Below are 24793 nucleotides of genomic sequence, written 5' to 3'. Positions count from 1 at the left end.
TGCCAGGATTCATTTTTGGGTATGGAGCATTCATCATTTGGAAATGAACTGTTAGAATGACTTTTATAAATAGGGATACCAATTGTTTGGCTTGGAGTTAGGCTCTTTGGTTTAGAGCTGGCTCATCTAATTCTGGAACATGTGGTTCAGAAGGAATTTAAAAGGGCAAGCTAAATGCAAATCACCTGGTTTGGGTGCAGTGGCTTGGATAACAAAAAACTTTCTGGATCCCACTGTTCTGCTTTGTGTTTGAATGTTGGGATTCTAAGGGGTATGCAGGAGAACCCTTATGGGATAATCCAAATTATTAGGGGGAGCAGGTACCCAGAGGTGATTTTTAGGACCCAGGAATTTAGCTATGTTTTTTTTTTCTTTTTAAATTTTTTATTTTTTATAAACATATATTTTTATCCCCAGGGGTACAGGTCTGTGAATCACCAGGTTTACACACTTCACAGCACTCACCAAAGCACACACCCTCCCCAATGTCCATAATCCAACCCCCTTCTCCCAAGCTCCCTCCCCCCAGCAACCCTCAGTTTGTTTTGTGAGATTAAGAGTCACTTATGATTTCTCTCCCTCCCAATTCCATCTTCTTTCATTGATTCTTCTTCTACCCACTTAAGCCCCCATGTTGCATCACCACTTCCTCATATCAGGGAGATCATATGATAGTTGTCTTTCTCTGCTTGACTTATTTCGCTAAGCATGATACGCTCTAGTTCCATCCATGTTGTCGCAAATGGCAAGATTTCATTTCTTTTGATGGCTGCATAGTATTCCATTGTGTATATATACCACATCTTCTTGATCCATTCATCTGTTGATGGACATCTAGGTTCTTTCCATAGTTTGGCTATTGTGGACATTGCTGCTATAAACATTCGGGTGCACTTTCCCCTTTGGATCACTACGTTTGTATCTTTAGGGTAGATACCCAGTAGTGCAATTGCTGGGTCATAGGGCAGTTCTATTTTCAACATTTTGAGGAACCTCCATGCTGTTTTCCAGAGTGGCTGCACCAGCTTGCATTCCCACCAACTGTGTAGGAGGGTTCCCCTTTCTCCGCATCCTCGCCAGCCTCTGTCATTTCCTGACTTGTTTATTTTAGCCATTCTGACTGGTGTGAGGTGATATCTCATTGTGGTTTTGATTTGTATTTCCCTGATGCCAAGTGATATGGAGCACTTTTTCATGTGTCTGTTGGCCATCTGGATGTCTTCTTTGCAGAAATGTCTGTTCATGTCCTCTGCCCATTTCTTTTTTTTTTTTTTTTAAAGATTTTATTAATTTATTTGACAGAGAGAAAGATCACAAGTAGGCGGAGAGTCAGGCAGAGAGAGAGGAGGAAGCAGGCTCCCGCTGAGCAAAGAGCCCGATGCGGGGCTCGATCCCAGGACACTGAGATCATGACCTGAGCCGAAGGCAGCGGCTTAATCCACTGAGCCACCCAGGCGCCCCCTCTGCCCATTTCTTGATTGGATTATTTGTTCTTTGGGTTTTGAGTTTGCTAAGTTCTTTATAGATTTTGGACACTAGTCCTTTATCTGATATGTCGTTTGCAAGTATTTTCTCCCATTCTGTCAGTTGTCTTTTGATTTTGTTAACTGTTTGCTTTGCTGTGCAAAAGCTTTTGATCTTGATGAAATCCCAATAGTTCATTTTTGCCCTTGCTTCCTTTGCCTTTGGCGATGTTCCTAGGAAGATGTTGCTGCGGCTGAGGTCGAAGAGGTTGCTGCCTGTGTTCTCCTCAAGGATTTTGATGGATTCCTTTCTCACATTGAGGTCCTTCATCCATTTTGAGTCTATTTTCGTGTGTGGTGTAAGGAAATGGTCCAATTTCATTTTTCTGCATGTGGCTGTCCAATTTTCCCAGCACCACTTATTGAAGAGGCTGTCTTTTTTCCATTGGACATTCTTTCCTGCTTTGTCGAAAATTAGTTGACCATAGAGTTGAGGGTCTATTTCTGGGCTCTCTATTCTGTTCCATTGATCTATGTGTCTGTTTTTGTGCCAGTACCATGCTGTCTTGATGATGACAGCTAGCTATGTTTTTTTATTTTTGAAATTATACCTGCTTAATTTTAATGTAGTGATATGTTTATATTATCTTTAATTTACTTTTAATTCATGAAATGTAAACAGTGAGCAGGAAGCTCTTCTGTTCCTAAATCTACATCCTTATCCAGGATTTAACTTCTAAAGAAATGTCTTCTTGCATTTTCTGATTTTCTTTTTGTTCTTTTTTGTGAGTTAGTTGAATAATAACTAACTCAACTGTTAGTCTTTTCATTAAAGATGGAAAGTCCCACATAGGAAATGGTACCACCAGCGATGGGTCAATCGTTTATGTTGGCCAATGTAAGGAAACCTACTTTCTTACACAAAAGGCTAACCAAGAGGAAGTCATTGTTGGGGATGGGGGGAGGAGTTGGGTTACCTTCTCTTGGTGAACTTTAACCAAACACACCACAGAGAGTGCCAGATAGTACATGAAACCAGAAGAGGTTGGAAAATTCTTCTTTGTTTCTAGATATTGAGGACCAGAAAGGTATGTATGATTTCAAGGTTTGGTGACACTGTTTCTGAGTGGAAAGTGAGTAGGTTTCAGGCACTGAAGAGAGGAGGTTGTGGTCAGCAGGAACATTTTTAGTGTACTTCTGTCACTGGCTGAAACTTGTCCTTGTTCTTAAATAATCCTCTGGGGTGCCGGAAGGAAATATTAAAACTGCAGTTTTTCCTGATTGATTTCATCAATCATTTAAAGCTGTCTGTTTCTTGTGCTGTTTTATGGTATATAGAAAGAATATTCCTGGGAACTACTATCTCAGAAGAGGAGAAGGCAGATGGTTGTATCAGGACGGAAAGAACCGGAGAGGTAGAATAGCTCAGAACTCAGAGGTCTTCCTTCTCTTCTGATGAAAGAAATGTGGTAGCCATTTGAGAAGATTCTGGAGAGAGCAGGGAGGACATTGACCTTTGCTGGGCAATAATTGTATTACAGGCTTTGGGTTATGTATTTTTCTTGTTATATCACTGCGTATGTAACTTACACACACACTTGTTCTTTTATGAATTTAATATTCATTTAGTGAATATCTCATTAAATCTTCATGAATAGCTTGATAAGCAGTTTTTAATTTTCCCAATTTTATCACCAGGAAGCAAACAGTTATTTTATTTTTTTTATTGAACAGTAGTTGACATTCTAAATGATATTATATTAGTTTTAGATATATAACAGAGATTCAACATTTGTATACACAAAGAAATAATCACCACTGTGATCACTCTAGTCATCATCTATCAGCAAAGTTATTACAATGTTATTGACTGTGTTCCCTGTCCTGTATAGTACATTTTAACGAATTATTTTATTTATTTATTTTTAATTTATTTACTTGACAGACAGAGATCACAAATAGGTAGAGAAGCAGGCGGAAGCAGGCTACCTGCTGAGCAGAGAGCCTGATCTGGGGCTCGATCCCAGGACCCTGGGCCCATGACTTGGGCTGAAGGCAGAGGCCTTAAACCACTGAGCTATCCAGGTGCCCTGACTTACTTATTTTATAACTGGAAGTTTGTACCTCTTAATCACCTTCACCTATTTTTGTGCATACTCCTCCACCCCCAGCAGCCACCAGTTTGTAGTTTGTATTTATGAGTCTGTTTGTGTTTTGTTTTGCCTCTTCATTTTTTAGTTTTAGTTTTTTTTTTTTTTTTTTTTAGATTCCACATTTCCATCAGTGAAACCATACAGTATTTGTCCTTTTCTGTCTGACTTATTTCACTTATCATAACACCTAGGTCTATCCATGTTGTTGGAAATGGCAAGATTTTATTCCTTTTTATGGCTAAATAGTATTATAATATATATAATATATTATATATATACATGCACACATATACACACACATCTTTATACATTCATCTATCAATGGATACTTAGGTTGCTCAGGAAGCTAAAGTTTAAAGAAGTTAAGTAATATGTATGACATTTGTACTCTGCAATTGTCATGCTTTAGTGCATAACATACACTCAAGGGCCCCTCTCAAAGAGATGTTCCTTCAGTAGGTTCAGATTGGCCCTCCAGTCTGCTCACAACAGGTGGATTGCTCAAGAAAGCATTTACAAAATTAGGGAATACTTTGTTCTGGTTTTCTTTTTTGTTATATATGTCCAAATCATAATTTTAGGCCAGAGTTACTTCTCTGCTGCTCAGGTTGATACCAAGGCTTGGTTTGATATTTTAGTCAGCTCAAACTTCCTTTCTTGGCATTAAAAGCAAGCAAACAAAAAACTCCTGAAACTCTTGTAAGAGCTAAATTTCAGGGAATTGATGAAACCTTAATTAGTTCATTTCATTGTGATTAGATTGAATTGACACAAGGGGCTAAATCTGCTTGGTGGTCCCATTCTCAATAGCAGAGCCTGTTTTCCACCTTTTTATTGTAGAATCCTTTCATCTGCATGTCTGACTCTTTCCAGCACAGAAGTATCTCATGAGCAGCAATCACATTTTGTTCATCTTTGTGTGAACACAAAGTGGCTAGCAAAGTATTTGCCCTTGTTGAATGACAACATTGGATCAGGCATCCTGGTTGTTATAGGTGGTTTATCTGTTGACCTAAAATGGTAATTTGTTGGCTCTTAGCTGTGTTGGCAGTAGAGCTAGACTTACCTGATTTGAGAAATATGGTGCTATTTATTCTGGTTAGAAAACCTGCATGGCTTCATATTAAATATAAAAATTTCCATCTCTTCCTTTTGATGAAATATGTGCAAAGTTGGAAGACAAGGTAAGAGGGTGAGTAAATTGGGAAAAACATTTCTCTCAAGTGCTCAGATACTTAATCAAAATTCCGTTAACATAATTCATTAGAGTGTTGTGAGGACAAATTGAGGTGATCATTGAGAAACTCTAGATTTGGAAACTCTAGATTACAAACAGGGACATTTCTAAAAAGTAAGATTTTTAAAGGGAAAATAAGGTTTTTTAAGAAAATGGAACTTCTAGTGTTCTGACAATGTATATGCTACATAATGAAGATTAAAAATGAAGACTTGGTCAGGTAATATTACCTAGTGGGAATATATACCGTTTACCATTTTAGCTATTTTTAAGTGTACAGTTCAGTAATGTTAAATACATTCACAGTGCTGTGTAACTGTCATCGCTGTTCATCTCTGGAATATTTTCATCCCAGTCTGGGACTCTGTACCCAGTCAATACCTCCCATTTCCCCACTTCCCCACCCCTGGCAACCTCTGTTCTTTGCCTATGCTAGGTACCTCATACAAGTGGAATTATTACAATATTTTCCTTTTGTTTCTGGATTATTTCACTTAGCATAATGTGTTCAAAGTTTATCCATGTTGCATCATGTATGATCATTTCATTCCTTTTTTTTTTTTTAAAGATTTTATTTATTTGAGAGAGAAAGAGTGTGTATGAGTGCACAAGAAGGAGCTTGAGTCAGGTGAGGGGCTGAGAGAGAAGCTGACTCCCCACTGAGCAGGTTGCTCAATCTGAGTCTCCATCTGGGAACTCCCGGATCATCATTGGAGCTGAAGGCAAACAGTTAACCAACTGAGCCACTCAGGTGTCCTGAATGTCATTCCTTTTTAAGGCCGACTGATATTCCATGGAATTTGTATACCATATTTTGTGTATCCCTTTATCCATCAATTGATGTATGGACTGTTTTCACCTTTTGGCTATTGTGGATAATTTTGCTATGGATATTGGTGTACAAGTATCTGTTTGAGCCTCTGGCTTCTGTTCTTTTGGTATTTATCTATAAGTAGAAAAAAGTAAAACTTTCATTTTATTTTATTTTTTAATTTTTATTTATGTATTTTTTTAAATTAATTTTTTATTTTTTATAAACATATATTTTTATCCCCAGGGGTACAGGTCTGTGAATCACCAGGTTTACACACTTCACAGCACTCACCAAAGCACATACCCTCCCCAATGTCCATAATCCCACCCCCTTCTCCCAAACCCCCTCCCCCCAGCAACCCTCAGTTTGTTTTGTGAGATTAAGAGTCACTTATGGTTTGTCTCCCTCCCAATCCCATTTTCTTTCATTTATTCTTCTCGTACCCACTTAAGCCCCCATGTTGCATCACCACTTCCTCATATCAGGGAGATCATATGATAGTTGTCTTTCTCCGCTTGACTTATTTTACTAAGCATGATATGCTCTAGTTCCATCCATGTTGTTGCAAATGGCAAGATTTCATTTCTTTTGATGGCTGCATAGTATTCCATTGTGTATATATACGTAGTGATCCAAAGGGGCACGTGTACCCGAATGTTTATAGCAGCAATGTCCACAATAGCCAAACTATGGAAAGAACCTAGATGTCCATCAACAGATGAATGGATCAAGAAGATGTGGTATAATTTTTATTTATGTATTTTTAACCAAAGGAAAAGCTAGTATAGCTTTATTGTAATTAGATGAAATAGATTTAAAGCCAAATCAGTATAAAAGATAAAGTGGTTATATTTTATAATAAAAATATTAGACTTCATAATTTTAACACATGGACTATAAAATTAGTAACTATAAGTTTTTTTATCCTCTATAACATAGATTTAATATAAAGCAAAGAATTTGACAGAAATAAGAATAAGCAATTTATACATAATGGGAGATTTTAGATGTATCAATCTCCATAGTAGAATAAGCTGATTTAAATGAAAATTTTAATTAACATGACCAAGTGGATATATAGACAACATATATTTTTTTATTTTCACTTTTAAAATTAATTAATTAATTTTTTATTAACACATAATGTATTATTAGCCCCAGGGGTACAGGTCTGTGAATCACCAGGTTTACACTTCACAGCACTCACCATAGCACATACCTTCCCCAGTGTCTATAACCCTACCTCCCTTTCCCTACCCCCCACCCCGGAACCCTCAGTTTGTTTTGTGAGATTAAGAGTTTCTTATGGTTTCTCTCCCTCCTAATCCCATCTTGTTTCATTTATTCTTTTCCTTCCCCAAACCCCCCACGTTGCCTCTCAACTTCCTCAAATCAGGGAGATCATATGATAGTTGTCTTTCTCTGATTGACTTATTTCGCTCAGCATAACACCCTCTAGTTCCATCCAAGTCATCGCAAATGGCAAGATTTCGTTTCTTTTGATGGCTGCATAGTATTCCATGGTATATATATGCACCACATCTTCTTTATCCATTCATCTAGACAACATATCTTTTTAATAATTGTCTGCATACTGGGTTATAAGGCAAATCTTTTGAAAGACTGAAATAATACAGAGTATGTTAATTGTACTAAGATCACACAGCAGGCTTTTACTGAATGACTTATGAAATTAATAAAGCAGAGTTTTTAAACCCTCCTTTCCCCTATACTTTTTAGGTTATCCAGAGCAAGTGTATCTCTTCTGTTCATGCCATAAATAGTGAGTGGTTGCTTTCTTCATCTTCAACTTGCTATAGATTTCCATCCTTTTCCCTAGGTTTCTCTTCTACCTCTGAATTTCATACTGCAAGATGCAGTTACAAAGGAGTCTGAAATCTGACCCTAACCACTCTATGCCTGTAACAAAGTCTACTCAAATTAGGTCCATCACCTGGCACTACTTTGGGGACTGACAGATTAAGGTGAGCTAAAAAAAATTAACTTGAGGGCACATTATAAATGGAAATCTAGTAGAAATGGAAAGTGTCATACAGAGAACTATAGTTTAGATTTCATCTCCAGTTCATTTGATAAATTACTATCTGCTGGGCACTGTTGGTGATGACCAAGAAAGAGACAAGAGCTCTGTTTCTGAGCAGCTCAAATTTTGGAGGAGGATGCATATGTATTTAGTAAGCAACAAAAGCTACACAACAATGCTATTACTGTCATTGGTTTATACAACATCCCTCAAGCACCTACTGCACATTGTTCTAGGCCCTGGGTGTATATCCAAAGACCAAGTCCCTGTTCTCCTAAAGCTGACTGTCTGGTGGGGGGAACTGGACAATATACGAGGAAATATGCTGTATAATAGGTGTGTGTTTTCCTATGGAGGAAAAAATAAAGCAAGAGAAGGGATGGAGAGAGACGGGTGTGTGTGTGTGTGTGTGTGTGTGTGTGTGTGTGTGTGTGTATGGTTTTAGGTAGGCTGTCCAGACTGGGCCTCTCAGTGTTGGGGACTTGGATCACAGATCTGAATGAAGTAAGGGAGAGAGTCAAGGTGACATGTGGGTGATAAGACAGCCTGGCTGAGGACTAGCAGCAGCTGCTGCTGTAGTGTTAGATTTCAGAGATGGGTCAAGAGCTTTGGGACGTAAAGTAATACTCCGTGATTTTAAGTACATAATTCTATGAAATGGTAAAATCCTTTTTTAAGCACCCCAAGATCTATCAGCCAGGGAGTATTTAATGGCAAGATACTTGCATTTTTAAACGAATATTTCAAAATGATATGAAATCATTGCTAGTAACTCCCCTTGCCCATGCATGTGGGTGCATTATGAGAGCTTCTGTGTTTGAGGTGAATGTGAGGCAGTCACTGTGAGTGTGGTAAGCCCTTCTGTCTCACCTTCTTCTGCTATTAGGATTTCTCATTTCATCAGTGGTCTTAATTAGAAACAAAAATCAGTTCTGACTAGTTAGTACATGAAGAACTAGAGCATTTTAAATCCACTTAGAACTTTCAGAAGCATGTAACAAGAATATACTGAGGAAGCGTAAGAAAGATATCCCTAGTATTGACATTTCAGGGAGAATGACAGGGCTGGTGACTTCTTTTTGGTATGAGAAACTTTTGGGCAAATGGAACAAAATCACACATAGCTCTTTAATGTGGCAGTCTTTTTTTTTTTTTTTTAATATAGTATAGAACTTCATGCCTGCATGGGAGGGAGGGAAAGAGAGCATGCATGGAAGAAAGAAGTGGTTGCAAAACTAAAGAATCGATCCTTACAGACCTCATCTCAAACTGGGAGGGGAGATAGCAGGCATTTAGAGTAAGTGCCAGTGGATGATATCAAACCTAGACTCTAGCAGTGTCCAAGAGGGAGGGGCCAGAGATGCTGGGAATCAGAAAACGATCCTTTATGGACAGGTTTGGGAGTAAAAAGATGAAGGAAAAGGTCTCTCAGGGAGAGAGGATGATCTGGGCAGAGATGCCATTGTGGGGAAGTATGGTTGATGTTTAAGTAAAGGAGAGGGGTCCTAATGGATTAGGACAGAGGATCTGGCTTGGAGATTGTAAGGTTAACTTTGGAAAGCTCAATAGAAGGCCAAGAAGAAAAGGAGAGCTCCACGCCTTCCTTCTTTTATAAGTTACTTTCTGACTCATTAACTTATCAGATAGTAGGGAGATCATCCCTTGCTCCCTCATTGGTCCTTTGTTAGAGGGGGACACCCATAGGTCTTAAGATGCACCCTGCAAACAAAAACACTATCTTCTAAGAACTCCATTTTTATTAGTTGACATACACACTGTAAAAAATTTAAATGGTACTTTTCTAAGAATCAATGAACTATTTCTCCCAGGGCCCACCAGCCCTTCTACCCCCATACCGTTTTTTTGGAGGCAACTACTGTTAAAAATTTCTTTCTGCTTATCCTTCCTAATTTTATTCATCCAGTCAACAAATTCTTAATTGAATGCCTGTTATGGAAATGGGATACAACAGTGAACAGAAGTCCCCACTCTCAAGGAGCTTTTATTTTACTGGGAAGAAGCAGGCAGTCAACGGCAAGCACATTTAAAATATCTTACAGGGGCGCCTGGGTGGCTCAGTGGGTTAAGCCTCTGCCTTCGGCTCAGGTCATGATCCCAGGGTCCTGGGATCAAGCCCCGCATTGGGCTCTCTGCTCAGTGGGGAGCCTGCTTCTCTTCCTCTCTCTCTGCCTGCCTCTCTGCCTACTTGTGATCTCTGTCTGTCAAATAAATAAATAAAATCTTTAAAACAAATCTTATAGAATGGAATTATCCTATGCATACTCTTGCAACTAGCTCTTTTCTACTTGACAGTCTATCTTGGACATCTTTCCATGTCTGTTTATAGAGGTGTACCTCTTGAGGCACCTGGGTGGCTCAGTGGGTTAAGCCTCTGCCTTTGGCTCAGGTCATGATCTCAAGGTCCTGGGATCAAGCCCTGCATTGGGCTCTCTGTTCAGTGGGGAGCCTGCTCCCTCCTCCTCCGACTCTCTGCCTGCCTTTCTGCTTACATGTGATCTTTGTCAAATAAATAAAATCTTTAAAAAAGTATTAAAAAAGAGGCCTACCTCTTTAACTGGTATTCACTAATATTTATTGAGCATCTGCTGTACTTTAGGCACTGTCTTAGTCACAGTAATTCTCTGTGGTAAGTACTGTAATTTTCATCTTACTATAGATGAAGTACCGAGATGAAGAGAGGTGCGGGAACTTGCTCAGAGTCACCTGGCTAGTCTCTGCTGGAGTCGGATCTGAACCCAGGCCATCTGATCCTTCACTTCAGTTCTACTCTCTCTTGATGGCTGCATAATCCTCCTTTACATGGATGTACCTTCACTTATTTGGCCAGTCCTCTATTCTCAAGCCATTTTTAGTTTTTTTCCTGTCACAGACAGTGCTATAATGAACATTTCTCCAGATGTGATTATGATCATCTGTGAGGTAAATTCCTAAGAGATGGAAACATTCACATTTCTATATTTGATAGACACTACTTAGTTTCCCTTTAAAAATATCTTACCAACTTTCGGGTGCCTGCGTGGCTTAGTTGGTTGAGTGTCTGCCTTCAGCCCAGCTCATGATCTTGGGGTCCTGGGATGAAGTCCCATGTTGGGGGTGGTCCCTGCTCTGTGGGGAGTCTGTTTCTCCCTCTCCCTATGCCATTCCCCCCACTTGTGCTCTCTTTGTCAAATAAATAAAATCTTTAAAAAAATAAAAAATTATTTACCAACTTCTATAGTAATAGTATAGAAGATGCTGATTTCTCTCTCTCTCTCTTTTTAAGGATTTTATTTATTTATAGGACAGACAGAGATCACAAGTAGGCAGAGAGGATGAAGCAGGCTCCCCACTGAGCAGAGAGCCCGATGCAAGGCTCGATCCCAGAACCTTGGGATCATGACCTGAGCCGAAGGCAGAGGCTTTAACCCACTGAGCCATCCAGGTGCCCCAAGATGCTGATTTCCTTATATCTTCTTCAACAAAGGGAATTACCAAACTTATAGTAGTTGCTAATAAAATAGGTTAAAAAGTGGTATAGAAATTAGATTTGAAAACATTTTTAAAGAGTTTTTCACTTTAAATATCATAAAGAAATGATTACTTTCTTTTTAAGAGCTGTTTTTTGTTCTTTCTACCATGCAAGAAAGAAAGCCATCACTCTCATTTCAAGAAATCTGCAATTTCTTAGGACTGGGGAGGCTTGGCAGGGAAAGTCTTTTTTCTCTCTGATCTGGCTCTCTGTAGAGGTGTGAGGGCTCAGCACCAGGATCTTCCAGGAGAGTGGAGTTGATGTGTGCAGACCATCAACCTGCTCTGGTTATAGAGACATGATTAAAATGTATTTGGTTTCCCCATCCCCCACCACCCCTCCCTTCAATGGGTATTAAGGAGGGCATGTGTTGTGATGAGCATTGAGTGCTACACACAGCTAATGAATAGGTGAACATTACATGAGAAACAAATGATGTACTGTATGCTGGCTAACTGAGCATAATGAATAATAAACATGTGAAAAAAAATTTAAAAAATGTAGTTGGCTTTAGTACTTAACTGCAAATCTGATGCAACTTCCGGAAAACCCATAAATGGGTTTAGACATACTTAAAAGAAGACATAATCTCTTCTTTTAAAAATAGACACAAACCAAAATATTTTGTTTTCATCTAATCCCATCTTAAAAACAAGAACCCGCTCAAAGTGATTCTGAACTAAAAACTTTAAATCTATTTCCTAATGTGCATTTATTTTTTGACACCTTCAGGGGTTAATTGTTTGCTTTACTCTGAGTTGAATTTAAGGATGTTTGGAAAAAGTGTCTTCATTCTTCATATTAAATGTTGCTTGCATGTGCTTAGCTTTCATTCATAAGATAGTAAAACTCCCCTTCCAGTGATTTTTTAAAAATGTGAATTCCTTCATCTCTGGGGAAGAACAGGTGGGAACTCTAAAGATGTTTGCTTATTTTCCTCATTGAGGGTTGATGAAAGTTTGGTAAGCAGAAGTGGTAACTGTGACTTTCTGTTATCTGCTTCCATCCTTCTGAACTCTTGGTTCCCACAGAGGAAAGCCATCCTGCTGAAGCCCGCCTCTAGGGAGCTTCCTTTTGTTTCTTCAGGATTAACCAGTTCTGCCCTGGCAGCGATAGCAGGCAACTCTAGAAGGAGAGACTCTTCTGGGCTTTTGGTATTTTTCCAAGGAGTGGTTTTCTCTCCCAGGTCTTCACTGGTAGGGTAGCTGCTTTCCTACAAAGCTGCCTTCTTTTTCTGATGAGATGCTGATTCTGATCTGCCATCTAGCAGCTTCCTGTAGCGGTAAGTGGTCAAGAGTGTTTTTCCGGGAGTTGATCTCAGGTTTTCAAGAATGTCCCCTAGAGACCCTGTTTGTTTTCTATGTAATTGCTAGAGCTTTTAGAATAGCCTTGCTTTTCTCATTGTTCTCATTGACCTGGTCATGGAGTGGGTACCTGTTTGATCTCCCTGAATCCTCCCTTTTGGGAGGGTTAGGTCCAGTCTGAGGTGAGTCTGTGGGGAGCATTCAAGGGTTGGTGAGGCCAAGAGGAGAGTCTGCTCAGGGCTGTCTGGAGCTTTCTCTTTCTCTTTTCTATGTTGCTCTTTTGTTTTGCTGTTTTCATCTTGGGTATGGTTGAGGTTTAGCAAACAGTCTAAAAATAAAGATTTTATTTATTTGAGAGCACAAGCAGGGGGAGTGGGAGAGGGAAAAGCAAGCTCCCTGCTGAGCGGGGAGGCTGAATCAAGGCTGGATCTCAGGACCCTGGGATCATAAACTGAGCCCAAGGCAGATGCTTAACTGATGGAGCCACCTAGGCGCCATGTACCACCTATTAAATGGCCAATGGGAGTAACAGTGAGCTTCATTTCTTTTTGTTTGTGGGTGTTGGAGTAATTGATTTCTTTTTTTTTTTTTAAGGGATTTGTATCTGGCTTCCCTGTTCAAGGTATTGTTTATTCTATGACTGATTCATGCTTTGAACATGAACAGTTTTTTTTTTTTCCTTTTTTTTTTTTTTTTTTTTTTTTTTTTTTTAAGATTTTATTTATTTTTTTGACAGAGAGAAATCACAAGTAGGCAGAGAGGCAGGCAGAGAGAGATAGAGAGGAGGAAGCCGGCTCCCTGCTGAGCAGAGAGCCCGATGCGGGTCTCGATCCCAGGACCCTGAGATCATGACCTGAGCCAAAGGCAGCGGCTTAACCACTGAGCCACCCAGGCGCCCGAACATGAACAGTTTTTTTAACTAAACTACTCTCTGAGGCTGGAGTGGTATGTTTTTGGTGCTGAGATTTGTCTGACTTGAGAAATCAATACTTATAGCTTTGGTTGATCATGAGAGCGTCTCAGGTCACTGTTTGGGGAAGAAAGGAAATTGGTGAGAAATTTTAATTGGGGGCTGAAGGCTTATTAGAATTGAGAGGAGGAAAATAAAGGACTGTGTGGAATTATGAGCATCTGTCCCTGAAAATCACCTTTGCTCGGGTGTTCTATGCTAGCCTTTACTGCAAAATGTAAATTCCGAGTGATTTTTTAAAAACCTATATTTATCCATCTTGTGCTTTTATATTGTTTTATCATGCGTCTTTAAAATGAAGGGTCAAGTAATTTTTTGTGCACCTGGAGAATTTTTTGTTTGTTTGTTTGTGCACGGGAGGATTTTATTTTGTTCTTACCTGGTAAATTGGAAATTTTCATTTAGTTGGAAAAGACTTAACCTCTTTTTTCAAAGTAAATTAGAAATTGTAGCTCTCTTAGAAATCTTGTTAATGCATGTATTCTAGATGCTTGTATTGCATATATAAGAAGTAGATGCTGGTATTTTCAGGATTTCTCATAAAAAGATGTCCAAGAAAATAGTAACCTCCACGTGTTCCTCATGCCTAAAATCTTATTTGACTTCTTAGCAATGTTAAATATTTTTCAAATATTAACTTCTGATTAAATAGTAAATGTAAATATTAAATATATTGGTCATTGCATTTTTGGAACTTTTTTTTTCCTTTCTCTCTCTTCCATTTCTTTGGTCAACTCCAGCTTGTTGAACACCTACCCCATGTAGACTCTGTGCTAGATGTCCAGAGGAAGACACCACAGCACGAAAGCCTGAGCATTTCATTTCAATATATCCTTCTCTGACCCCCCCCCCCTTTTTTTTTGAAGTTGAGTGTTCCCTAGGGCTTCCTCAACTGTTTACTGACTCATCCTCACCCTCTGTCCTCTCACTTCTTTTAATTCTTATTCTTCCTGAGTGAGATCATTCATTTCCCATGACTTCAATGCTTTCATAGATGTTGACGATTCGAACTCTACAAATCTGTTTTTTCTCTTCAGTGTTAAGGATATTTTTAACAATCAAGAGAAATTTCAAGACTAATGTATTCAAACTGAAATTATTGTTCTCCCATCCCAATCTCTGCCTCTCTGTTTTCTCTTTCTTCTCCCTTCCATGCTATACTTGTCATTTTAATGGCTCCTCCTCCTCCTCCTTTTTGTTCTGCACCTCAACATATGGACAATTTATAAAATGGTCAATTCAACCACAGAACTATTTTTAGAATCCAGCTTCACTTGCCTGTTGTCACTGCTCCTCCAGTTCTTTCCATGTCAGGTCATGTTGTGAGTGTAACCTTCCTAAAAGTGCTGATAGCCTATGCTTGCATAGAGAGACACAGAGTACAATGGCCATGGACAAGAGGGGCTGGATTCTACCCATATCCTTCTCTGAGAGACCTCTTCTACTTTCCACTTCCCCATTACCATGGGTATTAACCATGGTAATGAACACATGAACCATGAACCATGGGTCTTGAAGACAGCCCTGCCTTATATCTCATCATCTTTCAAATCAGGACAATGATAGTCCTTGCCTATAGAGTTTTGGTGAGGATTAAGTGAGATGATATGTGTCAAGTACTTAGCACAAGGCCAAGTACCCAGTGAATGGTAGTGATGATGATGACAACAATGATGAAGATGATTACTTGTTTCAGAATCCATTTTTTAAAAATTTTTTTATAAACATAATGAATTATCAGCCCCAGGGGTACAGGTCTGTGAATCACCAGGTTTATACACTTCACAGTACTCACCATAGCACATACCCTCCCCAATGTCCATAACTCTACTGCCCTCCCCCTCTCCTCTTTCCCCCAGCAACCCTCAATTTGTTTTGTGACATTAAAAGTTTCTTATGGTTTGTCTCCCTCCCAATCCCATCTTGTTTCATTTATTCTTTTCCTACTCTCCAAACCCCCCCCCCCCCATGTTGCATCTCTACTTCCTCATATCAGGGAGATCATATGATAGTTGTCTTTCTTTGATTGACTTATTTTTTTTTAAGATTTTATTTATTTATTTGATAGAAAGAGATCACAAGTAGACGGAGAGGCAGGCAGAGAGAGAGAGAGAGAGGGAAGCAGGCTCCCTGCTGAACAGAGAGCCCGATGTGGGACTCGATCCCAGGACCTGAGATCATGACCTGAGCCAAAGGCAGTGGCTTAACCCACTGAGCCACCTAGGCGCCCACGATTGACTTATTTTTGCTAAGCATAATACCCCCAGTTCCATCCACATCGTCGAAAATGGCAAGATTTCATTTCCTTTGATGCCTGCATATTATTCCATGGTATATATATACACATCTTCTTTATTCATTCATCTGTTGATGGACATCTAGGTTCTTTCAGAATCCATTTCTAATCTACTTTGCCAGCTTCATGACCCCTATAATCTCATTGCCATGAATTTCACTGCTACCCAAACCTTCCTTTCCCTTTCACAATACTTTGTCTTTCCACAAGCTGTACCTTTTGCCTGACCTTTCCTCATTTTAGTGAGCAAACTCTTCTTTCCTTTTCAAAGGGATCAATTCAGAATCACTGCCTGTAACGTCTTGGCTAACTCTGCAAAGCAGGCTTGGTGACTCCCTTCCCTCTGTTTCCATGATGCTCAGTCCTTGCTTCCATCATAGCCATTCAAAAGATCTATGTATTTATCTTTTCCAGACTAGAGGTACTTAAAGGACAGAGGTAGGATCTAATGTTACTTGCCTCCCTCTACCCACCCAGGTTTGACATAGAATAGATATCTAGCTGGAGCACCTGGGTGTCTCAGCCACTTAAGATTCTGACTCTTGGTTTCAGCTCAGGTCATGATCTCAGAGTTTTGAGATTGAGCCCTGCATCAGGCTCTGCCCTCAGTCCACGGAGTCTGTTTAAGATTCTCTATAATACCCCCCTCCTCACATTCTCTCTTAAATAGATAGATAAATAAATAAATAAATAAATAAATAAAAATCTTAAAGAATAAGTACCCAATAAATGTTTGATGATAGAGAGCCATCCCTACTGATGTTCAGATTTTACAGTTTTTTTTGATTTTTCTTTTTTCTTTTAAATTTCTTTTCAGTGTAACAGAATTCATTGTTTATGCACCACACCTAGTACTCCATGCAATACATGTCCTCCATAATACCCACCACCTGACTCCCCAATCTCCCACCCCCTGCCCCTTCAAAACCCTCAGATTGTTTTTTTTTTTTTTTTAAAGATTTTATTTATTTATTTGACAGAGAGAGAGAGAGATCACAAGTAGGCAGAGAGGCAGGCAGAGAGAGAAGGAAGCAGGCTCCCTGCTGAGCAGATCATGACCTGAGCCGAAGGCAGGCAGAGGCTTAACCCACTGAGTCACCCAGGTGCCCCAGATTGTTTTTTTAAAAGATTTTATTTATTTGACAGAAAGCACAAGCAGTGGGGAGGGGCAGAGGGAGAGAGGCAGGCTAATGGGGCTCCATCCCAGGATCCTGTGATCATGACCTGAGCTGAAGGCAGATGCCCAACTGATGAGCTACCCAGATGCCCCTGACAGGAGGTTTTTTACTTGTGGAGACTTAAATATATATATATAAAACCAAAAACCTTTCTTTCTTGAGTCCTAACTTTGTAGCTGGAGGCACTGTGTTAATTTTTTTGTAGGCATGCCTAATGATCCTGTGAGTTACTCTAATTGTCCCTTTACAGATGAGAAACCCGGGGCTTAGAAAAGAGAGAACTTGCTGGAGGTTACAGAGCTCGTAGGACCAAGCCCAGCTGTCTGACTGATAGAATGTTGGAAGAAAAGGGAAGTGAGAGGGGAAGGAAGAAGACTAAGCCAGGGTGAGGCATGTTTGGGAGAGAAAGGCAGCATGAGGGCAAAAGTGCACTAGAGGAGCAGCAGGAGCAGGCTAGGGAAGACCGAGAAAGGGGAAAGGAATGAGGGGAGAGCAAGGATGAAAGTGAGCAGGGGATAAACAAGAGGAGGAAGGGAAGCATGGTTCCCACCACTTCAGAATCTTGTGGCTGGGTAACAGCTGCATGCCTAACAGAATATAAACAGACTGTGGTGTTGACATGACAACTCACAACAAAATCAACCTAATATACATTATATGGGAAATGCAATAATTTATTGTCAGGGAATGGTGATTATATCTAAATACTAAGCTGTTTATAAATTTGGCTGTACAACGATCAACACACACACACACAGCCTTATATTCTGTTCACTTCTACTTTTGTCCATTACGGACAACTGACAAGTGCTGTGGCTGTTGACATCTGTCACTGACACTGAATATGATTAAAACACTATCTGTACCTCCTACCCACACATCACATTCAACATTGCACACTTGCAGACAGAAGCTCAGGCATTCTTTTCAAGGCTGAGACTTCCCTGCTGCACCAGGATGTCTTTCCTGGGTCTTATTGCTTTTTTGGCTTTGGGAACCCAGAGCCAGAAGAAGGAGCGGGAAAAGGGTAGGATCAGAGAAGATGGAGGGCAGAAGAGGGAGGAGAGAAGGGGCTGGTTCCCTAATCCTGCCCTCCAACTTTCCATCCTCAGATGCCACTAGGGTTCAGGCAGGCAGGGTTTTCAAGCTTTACCTGCTGGTCAGCCCCCTTCCCTTCCGTTCTTAGTTGGGGTATTCTTCAGAGACAAGGTGAATTAGGTTAGGAAGCAAGTGCCTGACTGAAAAAGATAAGGGAAAGTTAAGAAAACAGAGAAGGGAAACTGGGAGATTGAAGGAGGAAAAAAGGGAGGGAGTAGAAGAAAAGACAAATGGGAGGAGAGAAGGGAACACATTTTTATGGAATGAACCATATACAGATGTATATTTACCCTTACAACAACTCTAAAAGGAAGGCATTATTTTCCTTATTTTACAGATTCCAGGATTGAGCCTTAGGAAGGGGAAGTGACTTGGCCAAAGTAACACTAGATAGAAATTAGTTGAGCTGGGACTGGAATCTATTTTCCTAAAAGTGTCTCCTGTATAGTACAGTGTTTCCAAAAAAGAAGAGAAAGTGGAGTTGGGGAATGAGGAAGGCAAGCAGAGCAGAAAAGAGTAGAGAAGAGAGGGAAGAGGTTGGGAGGTCTCACAAGGGGTGAGGGATGCGCTTATTGAAGCTGTGCACCTCCTTTCCCCTTTGGCGCATCTTCTCCCTGAGTCCTGAGAACTGGAGAGAACCCACTGCTCAAAGGGAGTAGAGGACCTCCCCCAGGAGGGGACTCTGCTTCCTTCCTAGACTCTGCTTTGAAGACAGGCAGTGATGGGCTCACCTGGGCAGCACTCTAAGTAAGTAAGGAGAAGCTGCCAGGAATCTGCCAGGAATCTGCTCCATGTTGCTTTCCTGGCTTCCACTGGTCCCGTGTTTTCCTCAACTATCTCAGCTCCTTTCTTGCCCCTTTCTTTTCTGATCTCCTCCTTTGTTTTTCTATCATTCTACCTTGTATTTTCAGTCTTTCTCTTTTCACTCTTTTCCCTCCCCTTAATTTATCCCCAGGGCTGTGCCCCCACCACAAGCACATCTCCTCTTTAAAGTTTCATTATCCGTTCACACTTACCTCCTTTGTTTTATTGTAGAATGTCTTGAAGAAAGTTAGGGTGAAATGAGGACATTTCATCCAAATGTTTATTTAGATACTTTGACAAAGTTCAGAAGAACTATCTTGCCTTCAAGATAACTAATGTCTAATGAGCCTTTTCCTCATGTGCCACCATCCCCAACAGTCCATCCAGTAGGTTCTGAGCTTATTAGGCCTGGATTCTGCAACGAGTTAGTGGAAAAAGTAGGAATTGAAGGTTAGTCTGCTTGACTCCAAAGGACAAGCTAGCTCCCAGCCACCACATCCTGCTGCCCCTTAAGTAAGTCACTGGGATGGCTGTTCTCTCGGAGGCCTCTTGGTGAATTTACTCCATCTAGAATGGGTTGTTTATCTTATAAATTTTGGACTGTAATTGAACAGCATACTAAAGACAGATTTATGTTTCTGAGTTAGACTAATATTAGCTCAGGAGACTGGTAGTATAAAATAAGAATGACAATTTATTAATTTAAAACATGTAATATAACTGTCAGGAGGACCAGAATGTTCACTTCAGCAGGCTAGTGTACTCTTTCCCTGTAGACAGACTTTTGTGGGAAGGCAAGTTATTATCAGCAGGTTGCTTGGTGATCATGGAATTGGAGCAGGGGGAATTAACTATAATAACTTCATTGTTGAATGTCCTCAGATCATTAAAGGGAATCTCCATTTTAATCCTTTGTTTAAAATGTTGAGTCACCTGCATTCAGATGTACCCATTTCCATTACAAGTAGAGACCTTGTGAAATCATATTCCAGACAGTATGCTCTCTTCTGCATATAGCTGCTTAAGTAACATTTCTAACTTGGATGTCTTGTTATCACCTTCAGGCTCAAGGTGTCTGAAACCAGCTCCTTCTTTTCTCTGACTTTGTTACTTTTCCCATTAGAAGAATTATTTTTCGTAACCAAGATTTGAAACATGAACTGGAAATGTAAAAACAAACAAACAAATAAAAAACCTTATGGAAGCAAATAACCTTCAATCTTTTCAGGAAAACCACTCATTGTCTTTAAAAATGAATTAATAGACATAAAAGCTCTTTGCTGTTACTTAGCCATTAGCTATTCCTTTTTCTGTCTTCCTCTTTTTCCATACCTCTTTCTTTTTTCTTTTTCTAAATATTTTTATTTGAGAGCGAGAGAGGGCGGGAGAGAGAGCATGAACAGGGGGAGAGGTAAATGGAGCAGGAGAGGCACACTTACCCGCTGAGCAGGGAGCTCAACGTGGCACTCGATCTCAGGACCCTGGGATCATTACCTGAGCTTAACTTAACTGACTGAGACACCCAGGTGCCCCTATAACTCTTTTTCTTATTACCCCCTGCCCCATGACTTTCACACAAGGAAGCCACCATTTTAATCCCTTGCATAAGATGAAACCAAGAATTAAGTAAGACCTATCAGCAGCTTTCCTTTTTCTATTTCCTCTACTTTGGGGTGATGTAAAACATAAGGAATGTATTCATATAGATACTTTTTGTTCAGCATTTGGAAATGGTTGAATTTCAGAATCTTAAGCTCCTACTTCTAAAGGTAGATTCCATATTAGCAAACCTTTTCTCCCACCTGATTTGTCTACTCTATTTTCTTGGAACTTAGCTGGTCTGAAAGTTCAACAAAAGATGGTTTTTTCTTTACTCTGACATCTTTTAGAATTAGAGTGTCAGCTGGGGTACTTTGGTGCGTTGATAAATGTCCAAGAATGAAAGCACTAAATTTCACTTCCTCAAAGTTGAACTAGAATCTGCTACATTAATGTGAATCCTCTATCAAGCATGCCTGAAATTGTTCCTGTTACAAGGAAAATACTGGATTGGAGAAAACATGGGCCTGAAGGTCAATTCTTAATTTTTTGTTGTAACTTTATGTCTTAGTGAGTGAAAACACTTGAATAGGGTCAATAATAAGAAAAACTTTCACAAGTCTTGTAGAAATATTAATTTATATGATTGTGATTATATCACTCTGGATTAATTATAAAGTGGAGAAGATTTTTAGTGAAAAAAGCTAAAATTCATAAAATGAATTTAACTCAGTATCTTTAAAATTTTTAAGACATTTTGGAAGATGATATTAGAGAAATTAAAAACATGAAATAGCTCTATGGCTTAGAGGTAGTTTTAGAAAGGTAGTTTGTTGGCTTAGGAGCTGTTAAAATGAGAAGTGTTTGCAGAAGTATCTAAAATAAGAGAGGAAGGGATGATATCATAGATATATATGTTTTGGTTACATTTATATTATATATTTGTCTTTTGAAGTGGTTGTCTGTTAGTATTAATCCATCAAATCAATGTAGCAAACCATTAAGAAGACAGAATAAGTTGGCCAGTGGCCAGTACTCTCATTAAATTCCTGAGAGATTGAATTTCTTTCTTCTGCCTACATTCTAATTGCCACCTGTCAGGGTGTAGAGTCCCTTTTGCCCTCTTGCTTAAAGAATCATTCTTCCTTTCACCTGCTCCTGGGACTCTGAGCCCATGAAAACACATGTTGACTTAGTCTCAGGAGAGAATTTTAAGGCCCTAACAAGTTGGCTTAGAACTTGCAAGATGAGCCTTAACTGTCTGGCCAGATGGGGCCACCAGATTCAGATGTCAATGTCACAGAATCCATTCATCCTTCTCCCTGCTCCCATTTTGTATCCGTTGTGACTGTTTTTTAGAACAAAGAGTCCTTGGATAAAAACACACATTTAACCATATTATTACTTACTTATTTTATTTTATTATTTTTAAAGACTTTATTTTATCATTTATTTATTATTAACATATAATGTATTACTTGTTTCAGGGGTACAGGTCTGTGATTCATCAGTCTACACAATGCTCAGCACTCACCAGAGCACATACCCTCCCCAGTGTCCATCACCCAGCCACCCTATCCCTCCTACCATCATTCCTTCCAGCAATTCTCAGTTTGTTTCCCGATAAAGAGTCTCTTATGGTTTGTCTCCGTCTCTGGTTTCATCTTGTTTCATTTTTCCCTCCCTTCCCCTATGATCCTCTGTCTTCTTTCTCAAATTCCTCATATCAGTGAAATCATATGATAATTGTCTTTCTCTGATTGGTTTATTTTGCTTAGTGTAATATCTTCTAGTTCCATCCACCTTGTTGCAAATGGCAAGATCTCATTTTTCTTGATGGCTGCATATCATTTCATTGTAGATATGTACCACATCGTCTTTATCCATTCATCTATTGATGGACATCTAGGCTCTTCTCATAATTTGGCTATTGTGGACATTGCTGCTATAAACATTAGGGTGCATGTGCCCCTTCTGATCACTAAATAAAGATAAATGCAAATAAATACTAAATACAAATATTAAATACTAAATACAAATACAGATATTTGTATCTTTAGGGTAAATATCCACTAGTGCAGTTGCTGGGTCATAGGGTAGATCTATTTTCAACTTTTTGAGGAACCTTCTTACTGTTTTCTAGAGTGGCTGCACCAGCTTGCATTTCCACCAACAGTGTAAGAAAGTTCCCCTTTCTCTGCATCCTAACCAATATCTGTCATTTCCTAACTTGTTAATTTTAGCCATTCTGACTGCTGTGAGGTGGTATCTCACTGTGGTTTTGATTTGTATTTCCCTGATGCCGAGTGATGTTGAGCACTTTTTCATGTGTCTGTTGGCCATTTATTTGGATGTCTTCTTTGAGAAATATCTGTTCATGTGAAAACTTTGAGAGAGAAAGGGAGAGAGCTCGCAGGGAGCCCCATGCAGGGCGGATCCCAGGACTCTGGGATGTTGGAGGCCATGGCATGGTTGGAGTCGAGGATCAAACCAGGCCCTGACTTGTGTCTCCTTCAAAGTCCAGACACCTTCACAAGGTTAAGGACAGAAAAGTTGAGTAACACTGAGAAAGGGTCTGTGCTGTGTCGTGTGCTCGCTTACGTGACTTCCCACACACTCTCCCTACAGAAGGGAACAATGTGGTCAGGGTCATGAATTCTTAGAGGTCCTTGTTGTTCCTGTACCTCCCATAACCAACTCCTTGGTTGGTTGTCCTGCTAATGGCATTAGCTGAGACTACCTGGAATCACGAGGTTTGCTTGTAGTTAATGTAAACTTGTTATAGAAACTTGTGGTCATCTGACTAGGTACTGATGTATTACTCCTCCTATTGTGGTCTCTCTTATAAATGCTTGTAAGATGTGGAATAAAATCGGCACTGTTGGACATCCTCCTCAGTGTCCCTCCTGCCCCCATCTCTTTGTCTCTTAATTTCTTTTCACCGTCCTCTTACCCTCATGTTCCCTGATCGATTTGTCATACCGGCCATGACACTGGGATCACGACCTGAGCTGAAGGCAGACACAACCGGCTGAGCAACCCAGGTGTCCCTATTCTTATTATTTCTTGCAGGAAGGCCTTACCTCTAAAGAAAAAATCTTTTCAATGTATCTTTTAAAAATTATTATTAAATAGCTGTAGTGCCTCCTTTTGTTCTCCTTCTCCAAGCTTTGCAAAATTCTCTTCTTTCTGTTGCTCTTTAGTTTGTGTGCAGTACTCTTTCTCTGGTAAGCAAATGTTCATCCTTGAGGTTTTTCCTTGGCTGCAGATGGGGGTATAAAAAGAGGATGGGAATGGGCCAGAAGGAGGGAGTAGATGAGAAAGGCATGGTGGCTCCCAGGCTGGGACGATCTAAGACGTTCTGGCATGTGGGGTTGGGTCCTGGGAAGGGATAGTTGCTAAAAGGGAAGTGGCTTTACACTTATTGTGGTGAGCATTGAGTAATGTATATAATTGCCAAATCCATACTTGGATTCAGGTGGTACACCTGAAACTAGGACAACATTGTATGTTCATTATACTTCAATAAAGGGGTTCCTGGGTGGCTCAGTCGGTTGAGTGTCTGACTCTCGATTTCAGCTCAGGTCGTGATCTCAGGGACATGGAATCATGTTGGATTCTGCACTCAGTGGGGAGTCGGCTTGACGATTCTCTCCTTCTCCCTCCACACTCTCTTTCTCTTACATGAATAAATATTTAATTGTATATACTTCACTACAAAAAGATTTAAAAAGGGAAGAGCCCTTTAATGTGTGAAAGTCCTTGGTCTTTTCCTAATAGAAATTAACGACCTCATTCCTTGTTTCATTTAGCGAATATTTATTGAGCATAGTTATATGCCGTTCATGCATTAGGTACTGAAAATATAGCTGTGAACCAGACAGATGAGGTCACTGTCCTACTGGAGTTTGTAGACTAATGAGGACATAGGCAATATAATATAATAATAGGCAGATATGTTCTGGAGTGATAGAGGCTCTTGTGGGAAGTTCTGGATTATATGAGAGCACACACAGGTGCCCCTATCTCTGATTTGGGGGATCAGAGAGGCCTCATAGAGGAAGTAATATATGAATTGATATGGGAAATACAAGTGGGAGTTAGGTTAAGGGGTTGGATGGGTTAGGTGGTTATAGGCAGAGTGAAGAGCATGGGGTGGGCTCCCAGGTGGAAAGAAGCTGAGCTGAGTGTTTCTGGAGTATAGATATGATGGGGTACAAGGAGGCATGAGGGCAGTGAAGAGAGCGATGGAAAATTAGGCTAGAAAAATGAGCAAGGACCAGGTTGTGGAGGGTCCAAGGGGTCATGCTAGAATTTGATCTTTTTTTCTTTTTCTTTCTTTCTTTTTTTTTTTTTATAAAGAT

General features: G+C 39.9%; 1 protein-coding gene across 3 annotated transcripts in view; it reads left to right on the top strand.

Moving 5' to 3' along the window:
- Positions 1-2492: 2492 nt before the first annotated feature.
- ATP8B4 (ATPase phospholipid transporting 8B4 (putative)) overlaps positions 2493-24793 on the top strand; it is a 255071-nt gene continuing 232770 nt past the window's right edge. For 2 of the 3 annotated variants that reach the window (XM_059372800.1, XM_059372802.1), the window contains exon 1: positions 2493-2551. The gene's annotated coding sequence lies outside the window, so the exon portion shown is untranslated. Of the gene's footprint in view, positions 2552-12356; positions 12523-24793 lie in introns of those variants that run through there. The other variant, XM_059372801.1, reaches the window with a different exon arrangement.

The sequence above is a fragment of the Mustela nigripes genome, chromosome 13, assembly GCF_022355385.1.
Source record: "Mustela nigripes isolate SB6536 chromosome 13, MUSNIG.SB6536, whole genome shotgun sequence".
NCBI lineage: Eukaryota > Metazoa > Chordata > Mammalia > Carnivora > Mustelidae > Mustela > Mustela nigripes.
This window is presented reverse-complemented; position numbering and strand designations above follow the sequence as displayed.